At 38.4% G+C, this 14,195-nt stretch overlaps 1 protein-coding gene across 2 annotated transcripts in view; it reads left to right on the plus strand.

The window, feature by feature from the left end:
* Positions 1 to 5,283: 5,283 nt before the first annotated feature.
* The window catches only part of casz1 (castor zinc finger 1), a 168,143-nt gene continuing 159,231 nt past the window's right edge, over positions 5,284 to 14,195 (plus strand). Inside the window, exons 1-2 of one of the 2 annotated variants that reach the window (XM_079478792.1) lie at positions 5,284 to 5,411; positions 7,044 to 7,103. The gene's annotated coding sequence lies outside the window, so the exon portion shown is untranslated. Of the gene's footprint in view, positions 5,412 to 6,966; positions 7,104 to 14,195 lie in introns of those variants that run through there. The other variant, XM_079478793.1, reaches the window with a different exon arrangement.

A 14,195-nucleotide genomic window follows, 5' to 3' on the forward strand; every position in this document is an offset into this window, starting at 1 on the left:
AAGTTAATGATAAAAATGCAAGGACCAAATTTTATTGTGTATATTGTTTGACTTATGCAAGTTAATGGGAAAACGTGTATTTTTTCTCTTCTCATCTTCTCATAGTGGATCATACAAAAGGCACATTCACGGATTGCTGATGAAAATGAAAACGTATTAATTTCACCAAAACCTCAAACCCATTATATACGGTCGTTAAAAACGTAGAATCTATGGACCTACAATGTCATTTTGTTTCATCTTAATTATTAGCACATCATGTGCGCAGCTGGAAACGAAAGTAACTGCCGTGCAGTCGCCGGTGTTTTTGCAGGAGGCACGCGTCTGCGTGACGTCACCGCAAGTAGGGCGTGATCACAGGTAAGTTCCGGCGAGCTGTGTACGGCATCTTTCTCTGTGACGCTGTCGCAGATGAGTTTGTTGACCTTGTGCGGTGTTTCTTGGTCTGTGTTGGTTTTTTTGTCAAATGTTTAAATCCCCGTTTGGATTACAGCATACATTATCGCACATCTGTTGCATTTGTACAAAAAAGACCGTCGGTAGAAAGACATAACAACAGGAAACTTGGATTGCAGTCTGAACAACGGGTTAATATTGCAATGTTGTAGCAACGTAGCCGGATGTTTACGTTGTTTTGGCCTATTTTCCTCGACGGGAGTTTGAGAAGGTGTATCTACATGCCTATTTGTTTATTGGAATGTATACGTGTAGTAATCGATATAATGGCCATAGGTCAGTCACGTGCTTTGTGTTGTCGGAAGTTATAGGTGCATTTTATAATTTTCATTCAGGAATTCAACATTGTTTTCCCCTACTGTGTTTTACCATCTATGTATAGGTGCATGATTAAAAGCGCCCCTTTAGGTCGAGAATAAATGCGCTGACTTTCTGATATAGGTTGCAAAAAAATGCATATGTTTAAAGACATTTGCTTTTAAAATGGCTGGCAGAAGTGCTTTGTTTTGATTTGGTGATACTGTAATGTGCAGACGAGGCTCCACACTTTCATTTCCTGTGTAAGTGATTAAGGAAGTGACCACCTACCTGTTATTGTGTGTATGTGGGAAAATAAATTAACAGGGAGAACACATCCTTACACAGATGGCTTCCCAAACATTACTGACAGATTGCATTTAATAATATAATTCTTAGTAACTACTATGTTTCTAATTCTTCAGGCACGTATGTAAGGTATACCGCAGACTGGTGATATTAATAAAACAACCCAAAGCTTGAAGAGAGCATTAACTCAAGTCAGCAGAGATGGGATAGAATTATAACAGCTGCCCATTCGGTTACACTTCTCAGTCTCCACCCTGTTTACTCCCTCCCTCTCTATCAACTCACAAAGCTGCTTCTTATTAACTGAGCTTAGGCAGCTGCCAGCACTCCTCACTTCCGGTTGGAAGACAGGCGTCTGCTTCTAGAGGACATTGCTTGTTCATATCTTTATCTAATTAAGGTAAATGCCAGTTGCCTGCCCTTCCACGATATGCCAGTGAGTTTCACAGTCGACCTTAATCATTCTCTACGAGGGATTTGTTTTGTGCACAGGTGGAAAATGGAGGAAAATGATACTTTCTCTTTGTCAAGGCTGCTACATCAAATCGTTTTTTTAAACTGAGGTCCCAGTCCCTGTTCATTGCAACTGCATGGAAAAGAGTGACCTGTCCTTACTTCATCATCTGAAATAACACGAAAGTTGGAAAATAATGGCAGAATTCAATTTTTGGGTACATTTGTTTTTTTTATTTTAATTCAATTTCATTTAGATAGCGCTTTTCACAATGTGCATTGTTGCAAAGCAGCTTAACAAGAGAAAATAAGAAAAACTGAAAACACAAAAAGGTAAAACACAGCACAGTGCATGGTGTTTATAGAACAAGCTAAATTATTCTGGTAAATAATATCTAATAAATGCAGTCTCCTGGTGGTTTATTTAGCATATTTTGCATTAAGTGAATGCTTGGCTGAAAAGACGTGTCTTTAAATTGGGAGAATGTGTCTGACCCCCGAATAGTATCGGGAAGGCTGCTCCAGAGTTTAGGTGCTACGTATGAGATTGCTCGACCCCATTTGGTGGATTTAGTTATTTTAGGTGTTATCAAAAGAGTTTTGAGATCTTAGAGAGCGTGATGGTTGTAGTGTGATAGATGCTCTGTTATGTAGGTATGGGCTAAACCGTTTAAGGCTTCATAAGTGATTAAAATAACTTGAAGTCAATAAGATACTTAATAGGTAGCCAGTGAAGGGTTGATAACATTGGGGTTATGTGATGGTATTTTCTGGACCTGGTTAGAACTCTGGCAGCTGCATTCTGAACTAACTGTAGTTTGTTTATTGATGATGCAGGACAACCACTAAGTAGTGCATTACAGAAGTCAAGTCTTGAGGTCACAAATGCATGAATACGCTTCTCTGCATCAGCAACACATAGAATATTTCGTAATTTGGCAACATTTCAAAGGTGGAAAAAGGCTGTTTTTGTGACATTTGTGGTGTGATTTCTAAATGTCAGGTTGCTGTCTAATATAACGCCTAGAACTTTAAATTAAAATGAACCCTTATACCACAGCCATGTCTACTTTGCCTGTGTCCATCACATATGTCTCACTGATGTCACAACAAACACTTAATATTTCAAAGTAGTCCTTTTGTTTCTGTGTATTATTCATTAGAAGCGATTGAGACGAGGCAACATGTTAAAGCTCATTATGGTGGAGGTGATTATACTTCGTGAATCCAGTGTCAGGGATTTCTGCTTGCGTAGGGCAAAGGTGTCCTCACATTAAAAATGCTTACATGTCAGCAGGGCCATATGGGCAGTGCTTTATCACTTTGTCAATGCATATGTTGGGAGTGATATTCATCAGTTTGTCAATTTCTATTGTTCTCCACAGTTTATGCAGTTGCTTGCGTAGTTGAGTTCACGTGGAATTCACAAAAAAAATTCTTTGTTTAAATGATCTCTACACCCATCCCATTCCGGTTAGGCAGCAAAATCCACCTGAGAGAAACGCATTTTACCTGCCCTTTTTGATGACAGAATATCCTTGTTGATGTCACAATGAATATTTCTGTTATTCTCGTTTGTCTACCAGGCATTCTAAACTATATGTAACTTTCATGTTTGCCAGTTAAAGATTTCAACCAGATATTTGGTCAAGAAGAAAACTAATAGCTTTAAGTGGTTCCACCTAGCAGTATGGCTCTCCCAACCTTGTCCTACATTGCGATTAGCTTTTAACGTTTCATAATTAGTGATGGCAATGGAGAAGAAGTCAGAAGGCTAAGGGTTTGCTGTGTCTGCCCTTGAGAGCCGCTCTAATGAATCAATGAATGGCAATAATTGTACTAGTCATTACGAAATCAAGCGATCTGCAGAATAATGTATTGATTTTTGGTCTTTCTTACTACATAGTGCAATACTGTGATACAGAATAATTATCAGTAGAATCGACTGAAGGGTGAGCAGAATCACTTTAACGTCTGTCTCGTTCGCTTACAATAAAAAGCACGATTTTTTCAAAGGAATTTTGGGGACAAAATTATAAAAGCTATGCAAAGGCAAAGTGTACAGCGGTCAAAATTTTAAATATGAAATTTATTCAATCAAAAAAAATATTCTTTTTGTTCCATGTTTTCAGTGCGCCCTATTAGAGATCCCTCAGAGAAGTTCTTTTGTGAAACATGATGTTCAACCAACCATTTAAAAGTGATGAAGCCAACAGTCTGAACCACAGAACATGAGCTTTACCTCTGAACATTGTGGGCTTGTGGGGCTTTATCATCATTAAATATGTACCGTTTGTAACAGTATCCCACTGGCAATAATAGGATGGGGATTTGAACTATGAACATGTCTTTCAATATTTATCAACCAGCAGATATGAAATATAATTTTATTCTACTTTAATAGCTACAAATGTGAAAGGTTATTCTTATGATGTCATTTAAAAAGTGATTTAAAAGTAAGCCACCTCTGAAATAACACTGGGTAACACTAATGAATAGAAGGAACTTTACTGATATAAAAAAATTACTATTACTTTAGTAATTTAATGTATTCCACAATTAAATTGTATATTGTACAATTAAATGTTCTGTATTAACTCATTTTGGTTTTCAATTGACCCAAACGGGGAAGTTTTGACTCGGAAATGTTTGCAAGATCCAACCTTGTTAGTTGACTGTACTATCGATTAGCCCTTATTCTTGTATGTAGAGCAGAGCACATCACAAAACTGCTAATAACCAATAATCTGTTTGTCAATAATTTGAAAGAATGCATCATTTAGATGATACGTTCAGGTTTAAAATACATTATTCCAGCGTTTTTGTCCCTTGAGTTTTTTCTTAAAACCATAAAAGTCTGTAGTAGGTAAGAAATCAGGAGCATCTTGTACCTATTTTTTAAAGGAGGTCACCTGTTTCAGCCATGGTTTACTTGATGCCCTATCTGCCAAACAGGATGTGTTATTACAGTTCTGTTTAGAGTGATGGGCCCAGATTCATATTCTGACTTTACATAGAGCTGAGATTAGATTATACTAAACAGATTTGCATACTATATATTCATTTGTTCTACCACAGCATTTAAAAAAATCTAACAAACACAGTCTTTTTGTTACAATGTAACAACACGTCTTTATTTTCGATAACATTTTCAGAAAGTTGCATTTAACATGAATTTAGGAAGGCACTAATAAAACAAAACAAGTAAATATAATACAAATTCTATTAACCCACAAGAAGCTATTCAGTTTTAGAATTACATTGGTTTTACAAAATTCAGCATTTTAGGAACTACATGCTCCTTTATTTTGAGTCTGACCTTCATGTTTGACATGCAGTGAAATATTTCACTTCTCTAATCCAGTTGCTCATTTAAAACACCTATCTTGTGTGCAGTGAAACTGTCTTTCAGAATGACTTGGTAAAATGGGAAGTTTACGAGAGCAGGAACCTATATGTTTTAATGCACTTTTTTTAAGTAAAATCTGCAATAAATATTATAAATACAGAAAGTGACCACAAGGATAAAGTTAGTAAATAAACGGAATACAATATCCCCATATCATTGGCCACTTCAGTTCAGATAACCACAGTGCATTTATCATGACGGGGCGGATGTGTGAAATCCGTTCCGTGTTTTCTATCTCACTCGCGCCGCTAACTGAGACATTCAATTAAGGATTCCTCTTCCCACTCTGAAGCGGGTCTCCAGGGCAGATCTTCCGAGCGACCCGCCCTATGTTAGAAATAGGAAAATCCAATAATAACAAGACAAGAGGAAAAAAATGAAAAAAATGAAGCAACTTTGATCACGCATGCTCTCTTGTCATCCAGCTTATACACAACATTTCTCTCAAGTTAGAAAGTGACAGAAAAGCAAGGAAGTAGCGCTACAGGTAAGACTTTTGGTTTTGGATGAGCTACCGATGACAGATCATTAACGTTCATCATGTAACTATTACGACTGTATTGCGTTTAATACGAGCAGGTGTTTGTGCTAGCGTGTAACGCTTCTCTTTATAACGCGTCGCGTCTCGCAGCAATGCAGAACAGTGAGAACAAACTCCGCGCACCTACAACCATACACGCGGGACAGCTACAGCAGGACCGGTTGAAGTAAACCGTGCATCGCTTCCCTCAACCGGTCGCTGTCTGTTCCGCTTGTAGGTGATTTTAGAGTTATAAAAGTCAATGATTACCCAGTTCAATATCATTTACCCTGTCCTCGAGGCACGGACTGTATGTCGGTTACAGTTCTACTGTCAGCACGAGCGCCGACAAATTACGCGTTGGTCTAAAAGTAATTCATAACTTTTTAACCGCCTCTTATAACGTGTTACGGTTCGTAACTATTCCTAAAACACCAGAAACGTAACGTTACGTTGTTTGTATTTCATTTTCATGCCATTATCTGATTCCGAATCCAGTTGAAAGACCGGGTGAGGTGATTTTATTTTCGCGTCATTGGCAGTGCCAAATATATATCACATTCCTCATATATATTAGAAAGTTATACGCGAGTATTTTTCGAAGCTTTGCTTATACGCACGAGACAACCGGGCACCTAACAGGTGACGCCACGACAGTGCAAAGTGAAAGCGACGATCAAAACTAAAGTGAAATAAGCCGATATATGTCGTTTATACTTCTTTTATGTGAAACTGTCTCGTGCATCCCGTAACGACATGCATGATGGAAAATAAAGCTTGTTGCCGTGATGCGGAAGTTGCCCGGCCGTTTGTATCAGATGTAATATTCCTCATATCAGTAACGTAGCTATAGAAAATATGTTAATTTAATACTTTAATTACTGTTTGTATGTTTACTCAACAATATGAAACGCAGACCGCGCAGTGAAAGATACTGTATGTGGTTTAAACAGTGGCGAGCTTCATCTTAACGTTATGTTTATTGAGCATTAGGTTCCGTAGCGTCTTATGAAGTGAAAGGGTCATTAGAGGACAGTAAAGTAGTGTATTGCTTTCTGTTTCAACTCTAGTTCATTCAGGGTGTCTTTTGGCGAAGTGATCTTATACCGTAGCATGTTACTTTATTGAATTACTGCACAAGTATTAACAATATCCTCTCTCTGATTTACAGTACCATAACATTGCAGTGTAAAGTAAAACCATCAGGCAACATTATAAGTATACGGATCCCCCTGCCCTGTTTTGCTTTTCTTTGTGACTCTATGTACTGATATAAAATAATATAAAAGTACTAATAGTGTACCACGGAATGTGTTTATCTAAGTAGAATTAGTTGCATCCTTGTATCCTTAATATGTTTGTTTGTGCTTAATTTATTGTGGTGTGTCTGAAAGCAATGGCGTGTTAAAAGATCACTGGCATTTTAAACCCCAGAGTTTGCATATTCTCGCTGGATCTTTCTGCTTTGCTAATTATTGTGTTGTTTTCTGAGCAAATATGTCATATCCATGACGACCGGGCAGGTTTATTGTCTTTCTCATGCAATGGTTCACATAAGTAATTAATTACTCTCTTTTCTTTCTCCCTCTCTGTCTCCAGTAAGCCAATCAGTTGAGAGGAAGCATCTCGTGTTTAGAATGCCCGTGATATCAACAGAAGGTAAACAGAAACCTTTATGTTTACAATTTAAGTGCTTTTGTGCCCCGAATGCTTTGTGTGTCATGCACACCCACCGTATAGTTTTATCCGCGTATAAGATACCTTTTCTTTTTATGTTGTTACAAGTCATGGCATTGTTTACAAAACAGAACTGCCGTGTGTGTCTGTTTCTCACGAAACGTCTATGTAAGATTATTAGGATGAAGAACAAATTCAGTCTGTGATAAAATAGAAAAATATTAACGCTGTTTGGACAGTATTGAACATTTTGAGCGCATTGATTATATATTAAACGGAGCACATTCTATGCAACCACAGTTATTAAATGCATTTTTGACTACGTAAAAAACACTTAAAGAAGTATTCATAGGAATTAATGGTGATGACGTAGACACACTATAGTGCACAGATGAGCAATACACAAATCATTTTACTGTGTTTTGATGTTACAATAAGTATTTTCTGTGCCACTGAAAGCCTTGGTTCCATTATCATGACAAAAACAAATAAAGTTTAATTCTTTGACTCGTGGACCTTCTTAGTCTCTTCGATTTTTTTTCTGAAGTTAAAGATTGATTTTCCACAACAACAGTGCACTGAAACTATGAGAGGTTGCTTGTTATTGTTTAGTAATGTGGAAATCTGTTAGGGACTGATTTTGCTAGCGATCTAGTTTGCATTGGCAGTGTTGATCCACAGTGTGTCTGTGGAATGTGGCGGTGTGCATCTCGTGTCCTGAAACACACCCGCTCGCACCATCACAGTAGTTTACAGGTGTCTGTCAGTTTTGGTGTTAAGACACATTCATTATTGTGTATTTCTAAGGCACTTATAATGGATTTTCACTATAGTATAAGGTAAAGGCACATCATAATCAATTCTTCACTCTTATGTTATGCAATTATTGTTGAACTTTAATACAGTTTAATTATAATGAAAGGTATTGAAATCAGTCTATCTAACAAATGATTACTTACACAAATGCACTTTGTATGGTTTTCGAGCACATTTGTGCACCTTGAATAACCAGTAATGTCTGAGGCCTAGGTTTGGATAGAGGTTAAGGCTTTGTGGCCTATAAGTGAGCCGACCTTTGTTCTAAAGCTTGCATACATTTTGATGACTTTCCACTGTTTAGGAGTATCCGTCGAAACGGTCTTGGTCCAGAAATGTTGGTAAAAACATGTTTTTTTGTAATATTCTGAGATTGGAGCATTGAGAAAATGTACCTACTGTGTGTAAATTTATTTAAACACACTCAATTACGATTGGACCACCAAAGTAAGAACAAGGGGTGGCAAACGAAAAGGGATTGGCTAAAGAAAATAAGTGATTGGTAAAGGTTGGAGAACGCCTTCTGAAGTTTGTGTATAACTGTTGATGCAAAGAGCTGTATATTCAAATGCTTTGAGGACATCTCACTTTGTTGGCTCGGGCAAATGAAGTTCAAATTCTCTTTAATCTTGGACCTTCTTCGTTTGTGATTTTATTTCCAAAAATTTAGACCGATTTTCCTCAATCTGTCTGAAACTTTCGCCCCTTGTACTTTTTTATACTTTAACTTTTATGTACTTAAAGAAGTTACATACAATTAATTTAAAAGCACAGAATATAATACTACAGTTACCTTTAATATAAAGATGAGAGTGGTTTCAGCTCACTATATATGCACCTAAGGCCAGGGCATTTTTTAAGGTTTTGTTTTAGCGTTTAGTTAAATCAAATCTGTTATCATTGACCTACCCTTGTGTCATTCCAAACCTTTGTAACTTGTTTTAGTTAATGGAAGAAAACTTTAGATTGTTATTACTGCTCTTTTTCTCTAAACAATATAAGCAAATGGTGGAAAACATTAAGCTTAGAATATCCTTTCATACTCCGCTAAAAAAAGAAAGTCGTACAGGTTTGGAACAACAAAAATGTTAATTTTTGGGTGAACTTTCCCTTTAAGGCATGTTTTTTCTCCTTGACCTTGGCTTTGAACCTGTAACCCTTGCGTTAAAATGTACATTCATGGTCCTACGCTATGCTTGACAGGCCACACGATGTAATGCAATTGCTTTTTTACACTAGCACTTTGTAAATTGCTCGCTGTAATGATTTGGTATCTATATTCGCACTATTGTGATCCTTGTAAAATCTTTCGTTCTAAACACGCAGGCATCCGCAGTCCACATGTTTGTTTAATCGTCATTATTATTTTTATTTTATTGCGGTGGAAATGTCCTCTTTGCATGCTTGATCAAACAGTGGGGAAATCTAATATAATTGAGGTTCAAGGTGAATTGCATCCTGAACATTTCCCCTTGACAGAAAGAGCCTGCATACACTTGAGCAAAAAAATAAACAAATCACAGTGACAACAGTAATATAGGCTTGATTTTGAAGGCATGGAATAAGTATCGATTTAAGCCTTCACTTCATAGATGAAAATGGCCTTTTTGGTAATTTGTCCTGGGCCCTTTCAATGCAAGAGGAGGGGAGAGCAAGGGGGTGGGTGAGGTGAGTGAGTGAGTGAGTGAGTGAATGAGAGAGAGAGAGAGAGAGAGAGAGAGAGAGAGAATAGGACATACTGCCCCTTTCCGAGCTCATTATCATTCTTAATAAGTCTTAAGGAAAGAAGGAGCAGTGAGTGTAAATGCAAGGTAATCCTAACACTGGCCAAGGTTACTGGGGACAATGGCACATGCACACCCCTCCCTGCTGGTTACACTGGGATGTACCGTAGAATGAGCCGCAGCAGTTATAGCTTTGATAGATGCAGTGAGTTTATGAACTGTTGCTTTAAATGTTATACAGAAATTGTAGGAAATTTTATTTTATTTTTAATCAAAATTTTAATCAAAAATCAATCATTTTTTATTAAGGTTATTCTACCGCCAAAATCTCATACGGGCCTAGTTGAAATATATAATTTTTTATGATTTTCTTTTGTACATTTGTATTTAAATGACTCATTTGCATTTACTTCACTCAAAACTATTAATCATGATTTTGCATATAAAGTTTTTGCACAGATGTGTTAATATGGTTAATAGTGCACAAAACAAGTACTTCTGTTTGCAGTGCATACTCATCTGCTGCCAGGTATTTATTACAGTTCAGAGGATTAAATGATTGCATTGGCAAAGCTGTGTTTAGCTTACTAGTGAGTTCAGTGCATCTGCCTGTCTTATTTTAAATGCTTAGGGTTTAGAGCTCTCACTGATTTTTATAAGCCAATTTCTATTCTTATATTTTATAACCACTATACCAAACGTACATATTATAAGTTAAATAAGTGGGGGAAAGAATCATGTATAGCTTTTAGATAAAATTACAGCAGTGTTTATATTGAAACGTACTGCAGCATCCTTGTCTTCAAGAATCAAACGAACAAGCATTGTCAGGTGTGTTAACTTGAGCACCCGGCCTTTGTCTGCGTGTTGCTCGGCCCGCCTCTGTCACGTAAAAATGATTTACCCCAAACACATGTTCCGAGTCCCACCATTTGTTCTCTTTTCTGCCCTTTCAAAGGTTACGAACAAAACGCAGATCCGCAACAGCGTTAGCCTCGCTTGTAGTTTCAGTTTTGTGTTGCTGATTTCTGTGTCAGATGTGGAAAATGCAAAGAAAGCATAGCGCCGAACCCCTGGGATTGCTGGTTGAAAGGATAGTATGGGTCCGGTCCTGTAGGAGCTTCTTTCCTGTTCTGTAGTTCCCTGTAGTCACAAAACCCCCCTGATCCTGGTTGGGGTTTAGATGGCAACCTGCTCCCATCGCCCCCTGGGGCAGCCTCGGAGGCAGAGAGCTATCGCCATGGTGATCGGAGCACAGAACCTCTGCAGAGCGGTCCATTGTGACTGGTGCGCATTGAGGTGAGAGGAACAAAATGTCACGGTAACAGTTTTTTTTCTTTTTGTTGTTTTTGCCTTTAACGCCCATAGGGGTTTGTTTAGCCTTTGATTCATCTGTGCTGCCGTCTGCTAAACGAGTTGTTTGTGATATCTGTTAATTGCCTCTTTTAAGTCATCCGTTTTGGCGCTGTGAGCGAGAGAACAGGGGAAAGTGAAAACAAATGAAAACTGAGTTTACATTCAACATTACCATTTTCACAAGGTGGTTATAACCCTCTTAGTGTTGTAGGAATAATTTGTTTTTAGAAAACTTAACTTTTTTATTTTGAACAATTCCCAGTTGCGAGTCAATTTAAGGATTGAGGGCTATTAGAGAAATATGTTTCTGAGATCATAAGTGAATTCTCAGAGCTCACAAGACAAAGCACGAGTGAGATTCAAGCAGAACTACAGGTTGGTTCATTTTACAGGTTGAGTAACTTCTACTTTTATATTCTTATAAATACATTTTGCAAGCCTTTTTTGCCCTGTCTATAAGCGCAACTGTCGTCCACTAGGGGCAGTAAGAACAAATTAAAACCTGCTCTTGGAGCCCCCTCGCAGTATGAGACCCCAGCCAAGTCTTTCAATTACAGATGGGAGCAAAGTTAAGAAACCTTTTCCTAACAGCCAAGTTACCGCTGAGATCTGGACTGATCTGACTAAATTGACTTACTGTATGCACATTACTATAAAAATCTATTAAATCTGTTGAAGAAATCTGTCAAAAAGTGCAAGATGACCATTACGAAATGCAACTACCTAAAAACGGATGCCATAGCAAATATATAAGAACAAGAAGTGTTTGCTGCAGTTCAAATCCACACCTGACGCTTCTGCCTTCTTGTTTCAGCTGAGATTTCTTCATCCAATCTTTGTGCTGTTGTTTATCATGTGCGGTGCCGCAGGAGCGTTTAGTTTATGTTAATTGATGCACGTGCAGCAGAAGACATACGGTGCGGCGTGACAGGCGGGGCGGGGAGGCCGCGGCCCGGGGACAGGTCAGGGAAACGGGGCCGCGATCACCGCGTCTGACCGGGAGGATGGCGCCTGTTTCTTCTCTTGTAACCTCTAGGAGAATGTGGGTTGCAGTCTGTGACAGGTTCAGCGTTGAGTTCGGCCTCTGGGGCGGGCAGAGGAGGCGGTTGGTGATTGTTGTCGTTTATCGTCTGTAGCTTCACACCATTTCTTTGTCCTCAATTTCTTTTTCTATTTTACTGTACTAAGTTTTTCGTCAGGTGAGCTGAAAGTGGTTTTTAATTGGTTAGTTCACCTAAAAGATAAAGTACGTTTTCGTTCATATATCATGTCATTCCAACATTTATTTCAGGATGAACAATCCCGTTTAACTACTTAAGTATTTTAAGTATTTTTTATATGAATATGTAACTACATGCTTTTTACTTTGCTATAGAAGCTTCATCTGTCAGAAAGAAGAAAGTGAATCGTCAGCACTGACGGCTCTGTTTTTACTCTCACCTTCAGCGTTAGGACACTTGCGCTCTTATGTTACGGAACAACCTTATTGACCGCTTATGTGTCATCTTCCCATTCCTGCTTAACGCACACCTCAGTAACTGGTGTCTCCGTAAACCTGCCGCAAACGTCTGTCTCAGTAAATACATTTTTCAACGTTTATTAGTACACAACGTTGCCATTAGGAATTCCTCCCTTCTCCTATAGCCGCTCAGTAATTAGCAAATTGATTCGGAGAACTTCAGAACACCTCATCGCTTCTTATCTCTCCTCCTCCTAGAACGGTGTTGCCTACCGTGGGACGATGTAAATATTTTAGGGAAAACCCTCAGCAAATCTCATTAATGGCTGTGGGGCTCCACAGCTGTCTCCTGTCGAAGGTCCCAGCCAATTTTCTAAACTGTGATTAAAGAAAAGTTTTGTATTATTTAAACATGCCAAGTCCTGTGGGTTTGCGGTGCCACCAAAGTTCGCCTTGAGCTTTTGTGTGAGTCTGTGTGTGTGTTTTCTCTCAATGTTCTCCCTTCTGGTCCCTTTAGATCGATTAGTTTTGATTCACAGGAGCGCAGGAGCTTTGAACATAGTGGTCATTCCGGGATGCGTTTTACGAAATGTGACAAAGACCTCTCTTTTATGTAGAAATCCTAATTAAATTTTTACCCCGGCCCTATGCTGCGGAGGCAAAGTCTTGGTAGCAATTTGGCAGCTAATCACATTGAATTTTAAATGGGCCGGGTTGAAGATGGCTTTAGACTGCTCTCAGGATGGCACACGAGTGCAAATTAAGTCAGAATAGCGCTGCGTTCGGAGAGAGGAACAATAAAACTAAATCCACATCACAATTGTCTTATGCACTTACGTCAACAGACATCTTACAGTATTTGCTTTTCTGTTTTAATTAGTTGAAAGGAACGCAGGTAAACAATCAGCCGTTTTTATTTCCTAAATGGAGACGGGAAAACCACTTTTCTTTTAATTATGCCGCCCGTGTTACGTTATTTCATCTTGTCCTTATGATTTATGTAATTGAGGGAAAATGCGCACATCTAACAAACAGTGGGCTGCTTGATTGGTAAAAGGATTTGGCACCCCAGAAGCGATTCATCACTTCTCATTTGAGAGTTAGCCGCCCTGAAATGGCAAACTCTTCTGCTTGTCAACAAATGTGTTTGTTCGTACAGAATAGTCTACGAAGAAGTCCTCACACATTTAGTATACATCATTAAGTTCCCTGTAGCCAATCATATTGCCCATTCACCCAACATTCCAGAGCATATTAGTTACAACTCGTTAGCAGAAAACAGATAACTGGGGGAAAAATTACCAGGCACGGTTGAACTGTTTTCTCCGGTCAGAATGACTAAAAAAAGCAATTCTCGTAGAAATGGGATTGCCGTGCCAGGCTTCTGAGAAGATGCGCCTTTTCTTTGTGAAATGCTTGTCATTTTTTATATTTTGTAACTTATTTCCTTTTGACGTAATCGTGAATGGAATGTGGAGAACAAACAATGACGCATTTCTCGTCTGTAGTAAGATTGATAGATTTCCTTCAGAAAACAACAATTAGAGATTAGAGAATAGTGCACCCCGAAATAAAAATTCTGTCATGATTTACTCACCCTCTTGTCATTTCAAACCTGTTTGACTTCCTTTCTTCAGACACAAAAGAATATTTTTTGAAGAATGTCGGTAACCGAAAAAATGTGATACCCATTGACTTGCATTGGTTTTGTGTCCATAC

This window comes from Barbatula barbatula (assembly GCF_947034865.1).
Source record: "Barbatula barbatula genome assembly, chromosome: 17".
Taxonomy (NCBI): domain Eukaryota; kingdom Metazoa; phylum Chordata; class Actinopteri; order Cypriniformes; family Nemacheilidae; genus Barbatula; species Barbatula barbatula.